This window comes from Nelumbo nucifera, chromosome 1 (assembly GCF_055504915.1).
Source record: "Nelumbo nucifera cultivar China Antique chromosome 1, China Antique-T2T, whole genome shotgun sequence".
NCBI lineage: Eukaryota > Viridiplantae > Streptophyta > Magnoliopsida > Proteales > Nelumbonaceae > Nelumbo > Nelumbo nucifera.
The window spans coordinates 89,192,583-89,211,271 of NC_142649.1; the positions used below are offsets into that span (position 1 = coordinate 89,192,583).

The 18,689-nt window shown below is 36.3% G+C and overlaps 1 long non-coding RNA gene across 2 annotated transcripts; it reads left to right on the forward strand.

The window, feature by feature from the left end:
• The first annotated feature begins 8,041 nt into the window (after nt 1-8,041).
• LOC104587928 (uncharacterized) lies at nt 8,042-18,682 on the forward strand. Of its 2 annotated transcripts, none has more exons than XR_016076384.1 (3): nt 8,042-8,167; nt 8,288-8,394; nt 10,383-15,558. It is a non-coding gene; the product is annotated as an uncharacterized LOC104587928 (long non-coding RNA). The 2 variants fall into 2 exon arrangements; XR_733685.2 differs by adding an exon at nt 15,566-18,682 and having other exon boundaries at nt 8,045-8,394; nt 10,383-10,437.
• Nucleotides 18,683-18,689: the final 7 nt, after the last annotated feature.

Genomic DNA, 18,689 nt, shown 5'->3' on the forward strand with positions numbered 1-18,689 from the left:
TCAGTGTCAGCCTTGATAGGATAAATCTCCCTAGATCTATCCAATGACTGTGAAGATTCTAAACTAACACGAGTCTCGTAGGTGTTCAGTTTAAGGGTATTACACAGAAACATAACAAAACACATGAATTAATTATGTACTTTTATCCATTTACAATAAATGTCGTCAAGTACATCAATGTGATTAGAGCTAAGGGCATACGCTGTCTAACAAGTGGGAGCCACTTTGGTTTGACCTAAATAAGAACTAGGGTATAATTACTCATTCCCTTTAGCAAAATATAAGTGTATGTGATAGGGAGATTCATATGATGAACTCTCTAAAGTCCATCATCATTAGCATGAAGATGGGCTTATGAATAATGAGGAGATGCACCATAAAATTGGGTTATCTATTTGTTGGTGGGTCTATTGGATTGTTTAATAAGATGATAGGGGCGTCATAGAACGATGTGGGAGGGGCCTATCCTAAAATGAAAGACTCTCTCACGATACCTTGGCATTCACAAATATGATGGGTAACACTTACTAGACAGGAAGGTTTAACCTAAAATGACAATGAACCTTGTCTAACAGAGGCCAAAGGGAAAGCTCATGATGAGTGGATATGATCATTCATAGAATGTGGTGGGGTTATGCAGTTGGAACAGTTGGCTCCATGCATTGTATGTGATTTTCCACATTTCCAAAGACATAACCGTAGTCTCCATTACTGAGATGGGAGGGAAATCTCAGAGATGAATAAATAGAAATGGAACATAGATGAAAATTCATTTCTATGTAGATAACATGAATCAAATTAGGTTGTGGACTAATAATTTGCCTTGCCTTTTATCATAAATAACAAATGGATAATTCGCCAAGTTGTTGGAAGATAATAAGCTTAAGGGCCCAAACTATGCTGATTGGTTCTGTAACCTTATGCTAGTTTTAACGTCCGAAAAATTGGACAAGGTTGCTAAAAACCCTGATCTGGATCATTCGGGAGATAGGGCATCTGAGGCCCGTAGGAAGGAATATCAAGAATGGGAGGAGGAGAACCCTCTTGCCCAGTTCTACATCATAGCCTCCTCAACAATCCGATTTAGAGACAATTCAATTATCTCGACGTGTCCAAGGATATCTTGGATAGTTTGAGGACGATGTGTGAATAACAGAATCGTTCTATTCGACAAAAGGTCCTAAAGTTGTTTATGATCGCTAAAATGACTGAGAGCTAGATGGTTCATGACCATTGTCTAAAGATGATGGGTTACATTAATGAACTAAAGGCACTCGGGTCAGGGCTTGATCATGTCACCATAGTTGATGCCATTCTAAACTCTTTGTCTCCCTCCTTCAATTAGTTTATCATGAATTATAACATGAATAAACTAAATGTTAGCCTTCGTGAACTCAGCAATATGTTACAGAGGGATAAAAATCTGATAAAAAAGGATAAGCCCATAGCCATGCTTGTTGAAGGTAGCAAGTCAGGCAAGAAGAAGAGGAGGGCAAAGAAGAAACCTTAGAAAAAGGTTAGAAAACCTAAAAGGCAGAAGAAGGATAAGACATCGGATGCCTGCCACTTCTGCAAATAGACCGGTCACTGGAGAGGAATTGTCCTCTATACCTAGAGACCAAGAAGTAAGGTATTTTTGAATCTTTTGTCATAGAGACCAAATTGTTGGTCACTTCTTCTTCTTGGTGTATTGACTCTAGGGCTTCTATTCATACATGTAACACATTGTAGGGGTTCAAGATAAGCAGAAGGCTGAGTGACGGGGAAGTGACTCTTTACTTGGGGACTTCTACAACAATTGCAGCTACAGCTATAGGAATTGTAGAATTAGTTTTCATAAAAGGAATTATTGTACTTAAAAATTGTCTTTATGTACCAAACTTAAGAAAAAAATTGATTTTTGTCTCAAAGTTGTGTTTGGATGGCTATTCTATTTAGTAATGTGATTACTATCAAATGAAATAACAAATTCCTCACTTACGGAGAACTCGAGAATGGTCTTTATGTTCTCTATCCTTATCTGGAAAGAAATATAACCGAAACTACGTCAGAAATAATCCCCAAGAAGAGAACACGTGAAACAGTTAATCCCACGTGCCAGTGGCATTACCGACTTGGCTACATTAACATAGATCGTATCACAAAGTTGGTCCTTAGATTTTCTAATTATAGAAGATCTTTCAACCTCTGAACCTTGCTTTCAAGGTAAGATAACGAAACGGCCATTTTCAAGTAAGCTTGAAAGATCTATAGGCACGCTTGACCTGATACATATTGATGTATATGGTCCCTTGAATGTTAGAACACGTAAACAACACGTTTATTTTATAACTTTACCGATGATCATTCACGGTATGGTTATGTGTACCTAATGAGACCTAAGTCTAAATCCTTTGAAATGTTCAAAGAATTCAAGCAAGAGGTCGAGAAACAGTTAGGGAGATAGACCAAAGCCCTTTGATCAGATCAATGAGGTAAATATCTCTCCGACGAATTCAGGGACTACTTAAGGGACAATGAGATTGTTTCACAGCTAGCTCCTCTTACTACACCACAATTAAATGGTGTGTTAGAGAGGAGGAACCGGACTTTATTAGATATGGTTCGATCACTTCCCATACACTTGGAACTACCTACATCTTTTTTGGGGGTACGCATTAGAGACTACGATATACGTGCTGAACCGAGTTCCAACCAAACCCGTTCCTAAGACTCCATATGAGCTATGGACCGTTAAGAAATCAAGTGTAAGACACTTGAACATTTGGAGTTGTCCAGAACATGTTAAAAGAACAAGTGCTGACAAATTGGAATCCAACACCAGCCGTTGCTTATTTGTATGCTACCCCAAAGGCTCGGTAGGATATTTATTCTATGACCCAAAAGAGCAAAAAGTGTTTTGCAATCGAAATGCCCATTTCTAGGAAAAAGATTACATCTTGAATAATCATCATCAGGAAGTTATTCTTGATTAGGAGAGCTCAGGGGTAGTGGGAGATGTCCCACAGGCTCCAGATAATAAGCATCCTAAAAGGTCCACCCGGGTATCTAGGCCTCTAGTTCATTATGGCTATAATAAAAAAAGTTACTTGATGGAAGCGACGATCAATGAGGAGGATCCCATGACTTATATGGATGCTATGTTGGACATAGATTCCTTAAAGTGGGTAGATGCCATGAGAGCCGAGATGCACTCAATGAAGACCAATGGAGTTTGAACTCTAGTGGATCCACTCCTTGGGGTGAAAGCAATTGGTTGCAAATGGATCTATAAGAGAGAGATGGTTTCCGATGGTAAGATTGAGACTTACAAGGCTCGTCTTGTGGTGAAAGGGTACACTCAGGAAGAGAAAATGACTATGAGGAAACCTTTTCGCCCGTGGCCATACTTAAATCCATTAGGATCCTACTAGCTATAGCAACACACCATGACTACGAGATTTGGTAAATGGATGTCAAAATCGCGTTCCTGAATGGAGAGCTTACTGAAAATATCTACATGCAGCAACCGCAAGGATTCATTGTTGGAAGTCAAGAACACATTGTGTGTCAACTTAATCGATCCATATATGGACTTAAGCAAGCTTTTAGGAGTTGGAACATCCGGTTTAACTCTACAGTCAAATAGTTTGGCTTGGTGAAGAATCTGGATGAGCCCTATTTTTACAGAAAGACAGTGGGAGATAAGGTTACATTCTTAGTTCTGTATGTAGATGACATTCTACTCATTGGAAATGATGTAGGAATGTTAACTACGGTGAAAGTATTGGCTTTCACAGCAATTCTCCTTGAAAGATCTTGGAGAAGCTTCTTACATTTTGGAACTTCGACTCTATAGAGATAGATCGAAGAGGATAATAGGACTATCTCAATCTACTTACATTGACAAGATTGTCAAGAGATATAGCATGGAGAACTCCAAGAAAGGAAATGTTTCTTTCAGATCGTCGGGTATACTGATACCGACTTCCAGTTAGACCCAGATGATAGAATGTCTACATTTGGTTACATCTTCATGATCGGGTCTTGTGTAGTAAGAATAACAGTCCACAACCCAAGCCGAGCACATTGTCGTAAGCGGGGCTGCCTAATGAATGAAAGTGTTCATTCTAAAATTTGGAATTCAACACATCACCCATTCCACTGTTGTGTGACAACATTGGATCTACGGGAGATTGATGTTAAAAGGTAGCATCAGTGGAGAATGTGGCAGACCCATTGACTAAGCCACTAACACAAAAAGTGTTTGAGAAACACGTGGAAAGTATGGAACTCTGGCTTGTACCCGATTGGACCTAAGTGCAATTGGGAGTTGTTAGACAGTGTATGCCCTTAGTTCCAATCAACTTGATGTACATTATGACATTTATTGTAAAGTACATATTTGATTCATGTTAGGCTAGGCTGTATTTAGTAGTGAATTCGACCATGCCTTGTAATAGAGGCTAGGCTAAACCAATGTGGCTTATGTGGAGATCAATGATAGGGTTCCACGCCATACAAAGAGAGCCAAGCTAGTCAGCATTAAAGGAAGTAAGCCTGAAAGTTTAATGAGCCTAAAGCCCAATTCGAACTGGGTTAATTGGATTAATTAAATAGGGGTGAATCTAGGTATGGATCAACAGATAAGGATAAGAGGATAACTCTTATCCACTTAAAGAGTCTAGATCCAAATAAAGATTTGGATTAAGAAACTTTTAATTGGATTAGGAGAGGTTGATCCTGATTTGCAGATAAGATAAGGGATATGCCTTATCACTTAAAAAGTCCAGATCTAAATAAAGATTTGGATCAAGAAACTCCTAATCATATTAGGAGATTAACTCTTTAAGGTCTATATAAAGGGGGGTGAACTAGAAAAACGTTACATAGTTCCTCTACTTTCTACATTCATCTCTCTCTCCTCCTACTCTTGCCGCCCCTTGTTCGATCTCCACCTCTTGGAGTGGTCAAGATTGGATCTTGATATTATTTCTTAGTGGAAGAAATAATCTTGAAGCTATGCTCACATCCCTACACAATTCTTGCTAAAGAATTAGGGTTCTTGCTGAAGAATCAACTTGTTGATCCTGCCTCACCTAAGCTATGTCATTTTCAGTGGAGGAAGGATTTGGTACCCTCTTTGGGTGTGAATACCTACATTGGGAGGAGTTTTTTGTGTGGATTACGTATCAGGTATTCCTCTTCCTAATCTTGGTTTCAGATTTGGTCATGTTTGTTTCAAGTACAATCTTTGAAAAATGCAGTTTTTCTAAATCAGGAAATAAGATTCCTGGATGGAAGAAAGAAATTTCTTAAATTTTGCCCCACCACCCTACATGGTTCAGCCATCCATATGATAGATCTCCCATCACCTTCACATTCATTCATGGTGTGCCCAGAGATCCACTAACGAATGAACATGGGCCAAGTGCTTATGGCCCATGTACGTAGCACATCACACATCACATGCATAAACAATCACATAATTGATCCAATCAATTAAATCAACTGTAAAACCCTTAATTAATTAAGTTAAATCAATATCAACCCATTAAAGCCCATAATATTATCATATAACATTATCTAGGTATATGGGCTGAACTGCAAAAGGCAGTTTGGCCCATATAGCATTTATGCTGAAATAGGGCTAATGCAGTTTTAATTTAACAAAACTGGGTTTTACAGGGTGGGCCGAATTAGATCTTGTAATGGGCCATTAAACCCTTGGCCCATAACTGAATTTGGGTAAGAAAATTAACTCCATCGAAAATCAAGTGAAAATCGGCCTAGGGTTTGGTGTGCAATTCAAGATTTAATTCAAGATTGTGATATGAAATTAATTACAATCGATTAAAGACAATCAAGAATCAGCAAGAAAACACATTAGAGGGTTGTACGTGTGATTGCAAACCTGGAAAACATAGGGTTAATCGTAGATAGTGAATTCGATATCTACAAATTGCATATTGCAGTTTCTTTAACTACAAAAGATTTTCTCTTCCTCCACGTGCTCTAGCAAGTCTTCAGACATAAAAAATAGAAAAACCTAATTCTCTATTAATTACATCACATCAAATCCTATACATTTTGTCAAAAAATAAAAAAAAAATATTTACAGACCAAAATGAATAGAATGAAAAAAATGTAGGGTGCACAAATCTTGGAGCTTTTCATTAAAGAATAATAAATAAATAATGACAGAACTACATGCCCAAAAACTGGGAACCAATTCCTAGAAAAACTACAAACTTGCACAAATCGGATAGAACAGTTTCTGCCCATTTGCGTAGGTTTAGATATGGTTCATATTTTGTTCAAGACTTGAACCTGGCTTTGATACCACTGAAGGAAAGGGAGATCCATCTTATGGATGGCCGAACCATGCAGGGTAGCTGGGCGAAATTTCAAAAATTTTCTGTCTCCCTTCCGGAAATCCTATTCCCTGATTTAGAAAAACTGCATTTTTCATGGTTCGTTCTTGAAACAAACCGGACCAAGTGTAAAACCAATATTAAGGGAGGGATATACTTGATACGGAATGAATAGTAGTTTCCAACGCAAGTGTTCACGCCCAAAGAGTTCACCAAATCCTTCATCCACTGAAGATGACACAACTTAGGGTGAGGCAGGATCAACAAATAGATTCTTCAGCAAGAATTCCAATTATTCAACAAGAACCACGCAGGGATGTGAGTACAACTTCAAATTGTTTCTTCCAGCAAGAAACAATATCAAGATCCAATCTTGATCACTCCAGAAACTAGAGATCGAACAAGATAGGGCGGCAATAGTAGAGTGAGAAAGCAGATTGCAGAAAAGAATGATATCACTGTAGAATTCGGCCTCCTAATTCATTTCTTTTCAAGATCATCTTCCTAATCAAATTAGGAAAAGGTTCTTTGATCCAAATCTTTATTTAGATATGAACTCTTAAGTGGATAAGACTTATCTTATCCTCTTGCTAATCCCTATCCAGATATAAACCCAAATTCGCCCTTTTAATTAATCTCATTAAACCTAATTTGAATTGGGCTTTAGGCCCATTAAGCTTTCAGGCTCACTTCCTTTTAATTGATGGCTAGTTTGGCTCTCTTTGTATGGCGTGGGACCCTAACATTGATTTCCACAAAAGCTATATAGGTTCAGCCTAGCCTCCGTTACAAGGCCTGGCCGAATTCACTGCTTTAGACAGTAAACCCCTAAACCCATCAGTATGGGTTCTTAGTAGGCCCAACATTTACACTAAATGGTCCCTAGGTTCAGTCACTTTATGAAGGCCTAAGGACTATGGACTTTAATGAGATTAGCCCATTAGGTAAAAGCCCTAAATAGTCTTACACTTAACCTCTTAGCCCATAATGATCAAACACTGTCCGACAAGGGAGGACCTCTCCCTTGGCTGCAAGGTATAATGTTGCATCTCTGCTCACATGGATCCTGGGAATTAAAACCTTTTTGCAAACATTTTGTGAAACTATAATATATATGTATATCTCTATATAAATATATTTTGCAAAACAAATCTCAACAAATTTGAAATCAACTGTCGGCAGTTTAGGTTTCCGTCAAAGAGAGTGCATAGTCAAAGATAATGCATTCCCCGATCATTCACTTTGTCCAACAAAGGGGCTGATTCAATCACTATGATCATCTACTTAGGTGAATTCTCAGACTACTCCAACATACCCAAGTTTTGACCCCCGCTAAGGCTCTCACTGATTGGCATATCAAAAACAACCCAATCCAAGACCTAGTGCAGTACCATAATCGAGTGTAGGGGTTATGTGTAATTTTTCAGTTTTGCTCATCTGTCTCCAAGGTCCAGGGCATAAGTAGAAAATTGTTCGGTTCATGGTTTCAATCAAATCCACATTACATGTACTTTGAGACTCACCCTGCCAGTTGAGACAAGCTACCCCAACCGACTTGACTGCATTAGAAACCACCCTTAAAAATGAAAACTAAAAATTGAGCGGCGGTTTTTGGCGTTTGGCCCGACGGCTTATTTTTAAACCTGATTTAAACCGGTGTAAAACCATTATATTTTGCTCGACAAATCGAAAAACCCAAACCTAAATGCTAAAACTTCAAAGTTCCCGCCTCCCGCGTTCGTTCTGGTCCTGCGTTCAACAAGATAGGCGCAAAGACACTTTTTGATCGAGAGAATGCAATAGATTGCTTGACAGTAAGAGAATGCAATAGATAGTAGCTCCGTTCCATTGTTTTTTTTTTTTTTTTTTTGTTGAGGATGCGAAAGGATTGATTGGTGGCTCTATTCCTTCGTTGTTCGACTGGGGACGTGAAGAGATCGATTGGTAGCTCTGTTCCATTGTTGGTGGCTCTATTTGCGTGAATCGATCGTTGAGGGAGGGAAATCCAAAATTTTGTGAAAGCGGAGGGAAAAACTTAGAGGTATATGCAGCATGGAGATTGAAGTGTGAATAAACTACCTGGCCAAACATTCTTGACATCTAGTTTGAGATTTCTTTTTTTTTTTTTTTTTAACAGCTAAAATCGCAACCGAGAGCCCTAATTTCAGTATAGATTATAATTTCCTCCCTCCTGTTTCTTCTCTTTTTTTGATCTTTCGTTGAGTATTTATTTATTTGCATTAATCATTCCAGTTATATTTCTTTTTTGTTAACTTTTTTGGTCCATTTCTCTTAAAAGACTAAGACTACAAATATGCGATTGTGATTGTTGTTAGCAAATGGATATTCTGCTTGTTGTTGATTCAATGTTTTTTAATGAATTCTCCAAGCAAGGCATTGGACATCTCGCTAACATTGAGTGCTATATTGCAAGGCATTTGAACTCAAAGGGTTTTTCATCAGGGTTTGCCCAAACTTCTTTTCTATTATCCTTATTTTGTGGTGATTGAGTGCTTTTATTGTTCCTTTCATAGGCTTTATAATATTTTTCTTCTTTTTTGGTAAGAAATATACTGTTGCTATAGTGATAATGGAGCATGTCTCTGAGTCTGTGTTATCTTGTTTGCATATTTGCTCGCAACTTTTGAAACGTTTAGCATATTTGTTTGCATATTTCCATACTATTTGCAGCTCGAGGAAGCCATTCTGCTCTCGTACTCATTTGCCCCATTAGACTTATGATTTCCCTGATCATATTCCTATACTACCACATACTGTTCTGATTGTTCGCCAGCCAAAATTCTGGCGTTTCTTTCATTCCACAATACCATAACCATTTATCTTTTTTTTTTAAATATCAATAACTGTAACTTTCGTTAATTAAAAGAGAAAATGGTATAAGAACAATTGGAGATAAAACAGCTTATCTCAAACATCAACACTTTACAACTGAGCCCAAATCTTATCTTTTTGGTCCTGGTTGCATTTTTTTCGCTTAAATTCTTATTGGAACTATATCATTGCATTCATTATAAAGGCGAGGCATGTCTTGAGTATCAAAAAAGGAAAAAGGTGAATTCTAATATTGCATTTTTTCTATGGGTATTATATAATGCTTCCCCATTTTGATTGTAGCATGTATGCATGATATGCATAAATAGGGGATATCTTTATAATGTCATAAAGCTACTATCTTACAATCTATGAAGTCTCATATTTTGCCAATAATTGAGCTTTAACATTAAATCCACCATGACATGTCCCTCAACATCTCTTTAGGTAAAGCCTCCTAGGGTTATGTGAATCAAGAATTATGTCCATGAGGATGGGGAGGGGAGCCTGACTTCCCCGTCAAAGACCTACTATTTCTTTCTTCTCACAAATCCCCAAAAAATTGCCTACTGGGTAAATTTTTGTAATGTATTTCCTCTATATCCTTTTCTACCACGATTTATTTCCATGTCCACGAAGGTCTCAAGAGAGTCCTAGTGACCCCATGAAGAAGCACCAAACACCCTGAATAATGGAAATCTGCCAAAAATGGTAGAAGGTGGTCTTGATTCACCATCCCAAGGCAAAAGAGGTAAACATGGGAGACAAATGTTTTGCAACCATGTTACTGATAAAAAATGTTTTGTAACCATGCTTCCTCTAGTTGTTTCTCTAATTGTTTAATGCAGTTTTGCTTATGCATTTGACCCATGGTAGGCCTAAACCACTCAAGTTGATTGGTGTTTCTAGTTTGATAGCACAAGGCTCTTGAAACTATTGAAATTGAGAAGTTGCAAAAGTATTGCTTCCCTGATCTTTGTATTTCTGCTCTGATTTGAGAATGTTCCTTCCCTAATCTGGTCCAATTCATTACCAATATGGGTTTGATTTAGGTTAGTCTTGGGTTTGGTTCGGAACAAGGTGGGCCACTTTAGTTGTTTTCTTCTTTGGTTCTTCTATGGTTTTGCTTAGCATTAGCAATATAACATAGATCATTTTGTTAGATACTTACTAACACCAACTTCTTACATATTACAGCCATTGTCAATCAATATTAAAGGGGGAGCCAAATGGTTGGTTAATAAAATTAAAGGTGCATATCCTTGCTCTTTTTCCATTTACCTTGTTTGTCTTTGCTTTGCCATTCCATTTACATGATCAATAATACTATTCACCTGTGGCTGCCTTTTATTAGAATTGGAATCTACAAAGAAACAAGTGTTGCACTTTAGTGTGTGATGGGTTTGCTTCATCCAATTTTAGTACAAATGCTTCATCTGATATGAGGTTCAAAAGTCTCTATAGGATAATTTCTTAAGAAACTTAGGTATTTCTTATGTGGATCCCAAAGGATCTGTTGGGGTCTATATTAGAGCTACCTTCTGTATGAGGCCATGATGAGTAGTACAATCTGTTTCAAACCTCAAGTTCACTCAAGTGACCCCTTCTATGGATAGCAAACATCTTTACAAAGTTATCCTCTTGTCTAGCAATGACTTTGGATCAATGATCATCTTGACTTTGGAGAGAACATTGTTTTAGCATAGCTTCAGCTATGATTTGGACATTAACTTCTTTAAGCACCGCAGAACAATTCCTTTGCTTCCTTGTTAAAAAAAAAGACATCAAGAAACTACTTAATCTATTTTTTATTCTTGATAGACAAAATGGACACCTACTTTGCCATGCTTCCTTGATACTATACCATATTTTCTTAACTTAGGGTAGCAATTACCACTATCTTCTTTCCTAGCAATGAAATTGCAGAAAAGAAAACTCTCTCTCTGAAAATGAAATTGAAGAAGAGTAAACCAACTGATTTCACTATGAATTTGGCCACATAGCATACCATGTTCTAAAAGTTGATTGCACTAATAAAGCTCACTTAAGAGCACTTCCATACTGATTATCTATACTCTTGAATCATAAACAAGTATGTTGAATCTACAAAATATTATAGCTCTTTAATTTCACTTCCCATCTCATTTCTTCCTATGCAACTTTTTCTTCAATCAAATAAATGTGCTTCTCTTTATAGCAGGAGGGCTTTGATTTATTTCTTCCCATCAAATATTTTTCTGTTTTGCTTTTTTAAACAACTAGTATCATAATGGTATAATGAATTAACTAGTATCATAAAAGTGATAGGTTTATTCAGTTTGGTAGTTGAAAGTTTATTCAGCTATGGTAAATGGGGATTCCTCTTTATTTCCTAAAATCCCAAACATGGATACGAGTATGGTCATCTCATCTGTTTTCAATACTTCAACTATCAAAATCTAATTACAAGAAAGCCATGGATTGTTTGAATTGTCTTTTATGAGCAATAATGAATAAAAATATGCAAAGTAGAAGAGGTAGGCTCCATTTTATATCAGGTTGATAACTTATGATTTACTCTCTTTACTGTGTCATCTCATTCTTATATATGCTTTTTCATGTTCATTCCTCATTAAGCTTCAAAGTATGATGATATAACTTATTTTGATCTGAAATGGTTTAAGCACTAATATTACATTAACAGTGGATATGAATTTTTAATAGAAGAAATTGGCAAAGTAGGATTCATATAACTGACCCTATATAATTGGGATAAGGCACTGATGATGATGAACAAATTTTACATCATTATTATATGTCTTGTAAAAGAATGATGAGGACTAATTCCTTGAGCTAGGCTTTTACCCAGAAAACACAAGGACTTCTTTTGTATTGCCACATGGATTTCTTTCATGCACTATACTCATATAAGTGGATATAGGGTCTTGTCTAATACCTATTTTTTTCTTGATATATTTGTAATATTGCCATACTATGATCTCCAAAGATGTTAATTTAGCAAATAAGTAGGTTTATTGTCAAATTACAGGTAGTTAAGAAGTATGATTGTCAATTATATCTGGGTCAGACCCGAGAATCCTAATTACAGACCCAATTCATAACTGATTCTGCACATTTACCTATCAGTGAGGTTCAGATCTACCCAGAATTGGATTAGACCTGACCCATTAGGTTATCCTTCATGCATGAGATGTGTCGATACAAACTTCTTTGGGAGGAGATCCGGACTCGACCTATTAAGTTTGAGGCATGTTTGAAAACTATATTAAGTTTTCTAAGGCATATTAAGTTCTTTGGGAGGATACCCGGCAAAACTATATTAAGTTTGAAAACTAAAATAAGACTTAATTAATTGACATGTTTTCTAAGGTAAGCAAAGGGTTTGCTTGTAAGCCTATACTCTTGGATGCTATTAGATGCAAGGTGCACGGGTTATTCAAGTCAGAATTTGAAAATAGTTCCTTGAACACCATTAATTGAAATATGTATGATGGCAATTTAGTAATAGAGGCTTTGCAAAGCAGATGTAACAAAGCCAGTTTAGGTACGACTCGGAAAAGGCCCTCTACTTGATAAGTTAAACCATGAAGCAATATTAGTTTGTCTTTGAATGCTTTTATCATTGTTGGGTGAATGTAAAATGAAGTAAACAAGGTTGCTTTGTAAGAAGGCCCTTTAATTTAATTTCTTGGTTCTATTCAATTGAATGATTTGATGTCTTTATTAGCTTCAAGGGTTGTAGAAGTGTGCATATCAAAAATAGATCGAAAATAAGTGATGCGATGCTAGTATGCCCTTATGGATGCTATAGAATATTTTGAACTACTATTGATATTCCAATTAATTGCTTAGAATTCAGCCCTTGTAGATTTTAGTTACGATTCCTATCTTTATAGTTGAAATACTTGAATATAATTCTAATATTTATATGTTTTAATTTGCATGTTCAACCAATATGTTAAGTGGATTTGCATTAGAAGATGTGTTGCATTATTAGAGAATTTGATTAATTTTTTTAAGTTCTTATATTATTTATATGTCAACTGGATATTGTATTTGAACAATGCCTTTTGGATATTTTAATATATAATCTTTGAATTAATAGATTTCATTATAAATATTTTTATCAAATAGTTTTGCTGTATTACACAGGTATGAAAATGCTAAATCATTAAAAAATTCAGGTACCACAAAAATGCTGCAATAAAGTGGGTATATGCATTTTTTTTGAAAAAAAATAGGAATATGTTGGAGATATGTCTATTGGCTTAGCTATCAACATGACAAAAAATGTTAAAATTAACCTAAAATAAATAAAAAATGAAAAAAAAATCTAAGCTAGCGGTCATGAAATTGTCGGTTTTGCTACAAACAACACATAAGGCGGCGGTCATTTAGCATATAAGCCTGTAGTTCGGACCGCCACCTGAGAGTTTGATGGAATCTAAGGCGGTGGTCTTTTTGGTATCTAGCCGGTGGTCTAAACCGCCGCCCGATTAATGCTAAGTTGGTGGCTCGGTATGACCGCCACTTTAGAGCAATTTGAATCGACCACCCAAGGCGGTGGTCTTGACCTAAGTTGGCAGAGGTTTAGGGTGCGGATTAAAGACCATCGCCTTAGATCAAAGCCGGTGGTGGTCATGCGACCACCGGCTTAGATCGATTTTCTTGTAGTGCACGAGTCTCTTAAGTGTCCAGTTTAAGGGTATTATATAGAAATATACTATAATAATACGAATTATTTATGCATTTTATTCATTTATAATAAATGTCAAAAAGTATATCAATTTTGGTATTATATAGTACTTTGTGTTGAAAGTTAATTAATATAATGGGGGTAACGAGGATCGAACACTATACTACTTTGTCAAAGTGGCTCTGATACCATCTCAGAGAATCATTCAATCTAAAAGTTTAAGCTATTAGATGAGGTCCTTGAATAAGTTGATATTTTCTAACAAGACCTGGTAGAGTCAATTAATCAAATTGAGTGTCACAACAATGGACTTTCACCTCCTCCTCTAGTCTTTTTGGTTGTAATTTGGGAGTGTTCTTAATTATGACGCCTTTTAATGGGAATGCATCTTCATTCATGGTGGTTGTAGAGATTATTATTATAGGGGACGATGCTAGTACAACTGTTTTATGCAACACCAAAGAACTCGATGATTCATTTCCTTCAATGAATGGTGGGGTTTCAAATATTAGTAAATTTCTTGGCTTTGAATATGCATTACCGACTCCTCAGTTTGCATTTGTGACCAAGAAAATTCTAGTTGCAAGGGATAACGTCGGAAATGCTATTGTTTTTTGTAACGATTTGCTTTAGAACAATTTATCTTCCTTGGCAAAGAATGCTTGCACAAATGATGCTGAAAACTTAGCCAGTTCTACAAACGGTTTTGATGTTATTTCCATCTTAAATTTAATTGAGACCTTTGTTTCAGAGAGTGATTATTATCGTGGGACCATGCAGTTACATTCCTTTGGCAACTATTACTATGACCTTTATTATAACTAGCAAGAGTGCATGTGTTGCACGTTGGAGGTTATGATGAAAATGATTAAAATATGAAAAATTAAAAGAAACTAGCTCTAGTTTGGAGGTTCAACCGCTAGAGTGATAATTGTACCCGGGTGATAATGGGGCCTAGAAAAGTGATAATTAGACTAGGGTCAACAATATTTTAAAAACATTGGGATGGAATAGTGTGTTACAAATGGAAATGATATTTAATTGTTCGAATTTCAATTCAACAAATTCAATTCGGTTAAGGAGGATTAAATTGTTAAAATATTCTATTGCTGAAACCTCTCTTTCCATGAAGTTTGGTAATTGTAATCCAATCAATTATCTTGGGTCTTGTCTCTAGGCCGAAACTAAAATCAGAAGAGGTCAAAACATAAACATAAATATAGATATAGATTTTACACTATGAGGTTATTTGGCTAATATCAAAGGGTTGCAAAATGGAAGCTGAAATACAGACCCATGTTTGAAGAGGCAGACACTAACTAATATTCTTTAAAAATGTAGATTTCTACATTTAAAGAAAAAGAAAACAAAATGAGTAAAAATAATTAAAATTGAAACAAATGAAAAACATATGCAACCTACAATATGATTGGTTTAACTGGTCCCATCAAGTTTAATCCAAACTGATATCTTGTTCGTCCTACATATGATGTCATTAACATCATTGGAACTAGATTTCGACGGATTGGTTACTGGTCTAACTATTCTGGGTTATCAGTTGCACCGCTTGAGACGCTATGAAAAACTGCCGAACATAAAATAGACTCGAGCAAATACATTTAGACCTTTCATTGCCTTCTTAGCATGAATCTGAAGTGATTGCATGGTTGGGTTCTTATTATAGTTGAAAGTGTAGATCATGATGCAAGTGTGGACATCTGGAGCTTTGGCGTGTTGTGCTATGAATTCCTTTATGGGGTGCCAGTTGCCACCTTTTGAGGCAAGGGAACACTTAGACATACTGAAGGTAGGCTAAAATTCCGGCTAGCTGAACCCTTTTTATTTATTTGATTTCTATACTACTTCCATGTTAATTGAATTAACAATACGTCTCTTACATGTCCTGTTGGCTCTGACTTGAATATGCATGTATGAGCTGCTCCAAGCTGACCTTGCAGTTGCTAGCTTTAGCAAGCTTTCACTAGTCAGTCTTCAAAGATTATTTTCACACAATGGGTCTGCATTCATGGATCTATATAAGCAAATTATAGAAAAGGCTCCCTCTAAGAGGAAGCTTACCATCCGTCTTCTGATTCAATCTCCCTCTTTTTTTTCCTTTTCCATCTTTCTCCAAGATTGGCATGTAATTATGTATTTTGTAGGTTGCATATGTTTTTCATTTGTTTCAATTTTAATTGTTTTTACTCATTTTGTTTTCTTTTTCTTTAAATGTAGAAATCTACATTTCAAAGGAATATTAGTTAGTGTCTACCTCTTCAAACATGTGTTTATATTTCAGTTTCCATTTTGCAACCCTTAGATATTAGCCAAATAGCCTCATAGTGTAAAATCTATATCTACATTTATGTTTATGTTTTGACCTCTTCTGATTTTAGTTTCGGCCTAGGGACAAGACCCAAGATAATTGACTGGATTGCAATTACCAAACATCATGCGAGGAGAGGTTTCAACAATGGAATATTTTAACAATTTAATCCTCCTTAACCGGATAGAATTTGTTGAATTGAAATTCGGACAATTAGATATCATTTCCATTTGTAGCATACTATTCCATCCCAATGTTTTTAAAACATTGTTGACCCTAGTTTAATTATCACTTTTCTGAGCCCCATTATCATCCGGGTACAATTATCACTCCAACGGTTGAACCTCCAGACAAGAGCTAGTTCCTTTTAATTTTTTATATTTTAATCATTTTCATTATAACCTCCAACGTGCAACGCACGCACTCTTGCTAGTTATAATAAAGGTCATAGTAATAGTTGCCAAAGGAGTGTAGCTGCATGGTTCCACGATAATAATCACTCTTCAAAACAAAGGTCTCAATTAAGTTTAAGATGGAAATAACATCAAAACTGTTTGTAGAGCTGGCTAAGTTTTTAACATCATTTGTGCAAGCATTCTTTGCCAAGGAAGACGAATTGTTCTAAAGCAAATCGTTACAAAAAACAATAGCATCTCCGGCGTTATCTCGTGCAACTAGAATTTTCTTGATCACAAATGCAAACTGAGGAGTCGGTAATGCATATTCAAAGCCAAGAAATTTACTAATATTTGCAGCTCCACCATTCATTGAAGGAGATGAATCATCGAGTTCTTTGGTGTTGTATAAAACAGTTGTACTAGCATCGTCCCCTATAATAATAATCTCTGCAACTACCGTGAATGAAGATGCATCCCCATTAAAGGGTGTCATAATTAAGAATACTCCCAGATTACAACCAAAAAGACTAGCGGAGAGGAGCTGAAAGTCCATTGTTGTGACACTCAATTTGATTAATTGACTCTACCAGGTCTTGTTAGAAAATATCAATTTATTCAAGGACCTCATCTAACAGCTTAAACGTTTAGGTTGAATGGTTCTCTGAGATGGTATTAGAGCCACTTTGACAAAGTAGTATAGTGTTCGATTCTCGTTACCCCCATTATAATTAATTAACTTTCAGCACAAGGTATGGGTAGGCCTGTGCTTATTCACACTTCAAGCTTAATGGGCTTTCATGTAAGGGGGCGCGTTAGAGAATATCAACCTATTCAAGAACCTGATCACTTAATAGCTTAAGTTTTTAGGTTGAATGGTTCTTTGAGAGGCCTTTGGCTTACAAACAGTTCCCAGAAATGCCACGAAGAGAGATCCACAACACATGGAAATGGAGCCAACTCTTGCTTAACAGCATTGTCCTCAAGTAAAAAGGATGGACTAACACCAGACTCTTTCACAAAACCATTTCTAACAAACACCAAGAACAATAAAAAAAGGAAAAGCCTCCTATACTGAGAGGAGTGGGGGAGACTTGCATACGCGAGAGGGAAACTCGCACACAGAGGTGCGAGTGTAGGGTAACCTAGGACTAGTGGTGGTGGTTGCATTTTGAGGGATCATCACAGTGATGTTCTCTTTGCTTCAATCTGGTTTGCTTTAGGAACTTGGTTATTCTTCCCTATCCATTTGTTCTAATTTGAAGGTCCTAATTGATATACTCTTATGCTACTCCACTCTGCCTTGGAGTTTGTGGTATTGGATTGAAAAGATTCAGTTAGTTTTACAGCAATGCTCCTACGGAGATAGAGCATAGTGGTAATAGTACTGCCATACATGAACAACTCGATCACATCATGTCTTCTAGTTATACTTCAGTGCAGATGTTTCTCATGCATTATTTTTGCTGTTCTAGAGATGTAAAATTATTTTAGACATTTTTCTTCTTCAATAAATTGTTTATCAACTGCTTAATTGCACTATTATATATCTTCTACACGTTTCCTAGCCGCCACTTCTTTTCTAGCAAATGCATCAACTTCCTTCTGGAATTCCCAAGAGAGAAATTGAGCCTCTATCATCGGTTGGGCCCTTGTCTTTGATTCCTTAGTTCTGGCCCTTTGATTTCTTCGGCTATGAATGAGTTGGATATTTGAGTCATATGCTTGTTCCTGTTGTACCTAGTGTCACTTTGCTCTATGTTGTAGGATCTGGTTATAGTTGGGTGTTGATGTTTTATGTTAGTGTTTGGATATCGACAGTGAATTTGTTAAGCATCTCACAAGTGTTTCCATGTTTTATTTTGGAATATGTTTTATTCCAAGCAAAGCCTAGTTCGATATTGGAATATGTTTTATTCACAAGTGTTTCCATCTCACAAGCCTAGTTCGATATCTGATCAAGTTACAAATTGGCAAATCTAAAACAAAAAATATGTTGTTAACATCGGAACAAAAAATTAATAAATAAACACACTTTATAGTAGATATTGAATCTCTTCTCTCTCTCAAACAAACACAACCTTAAT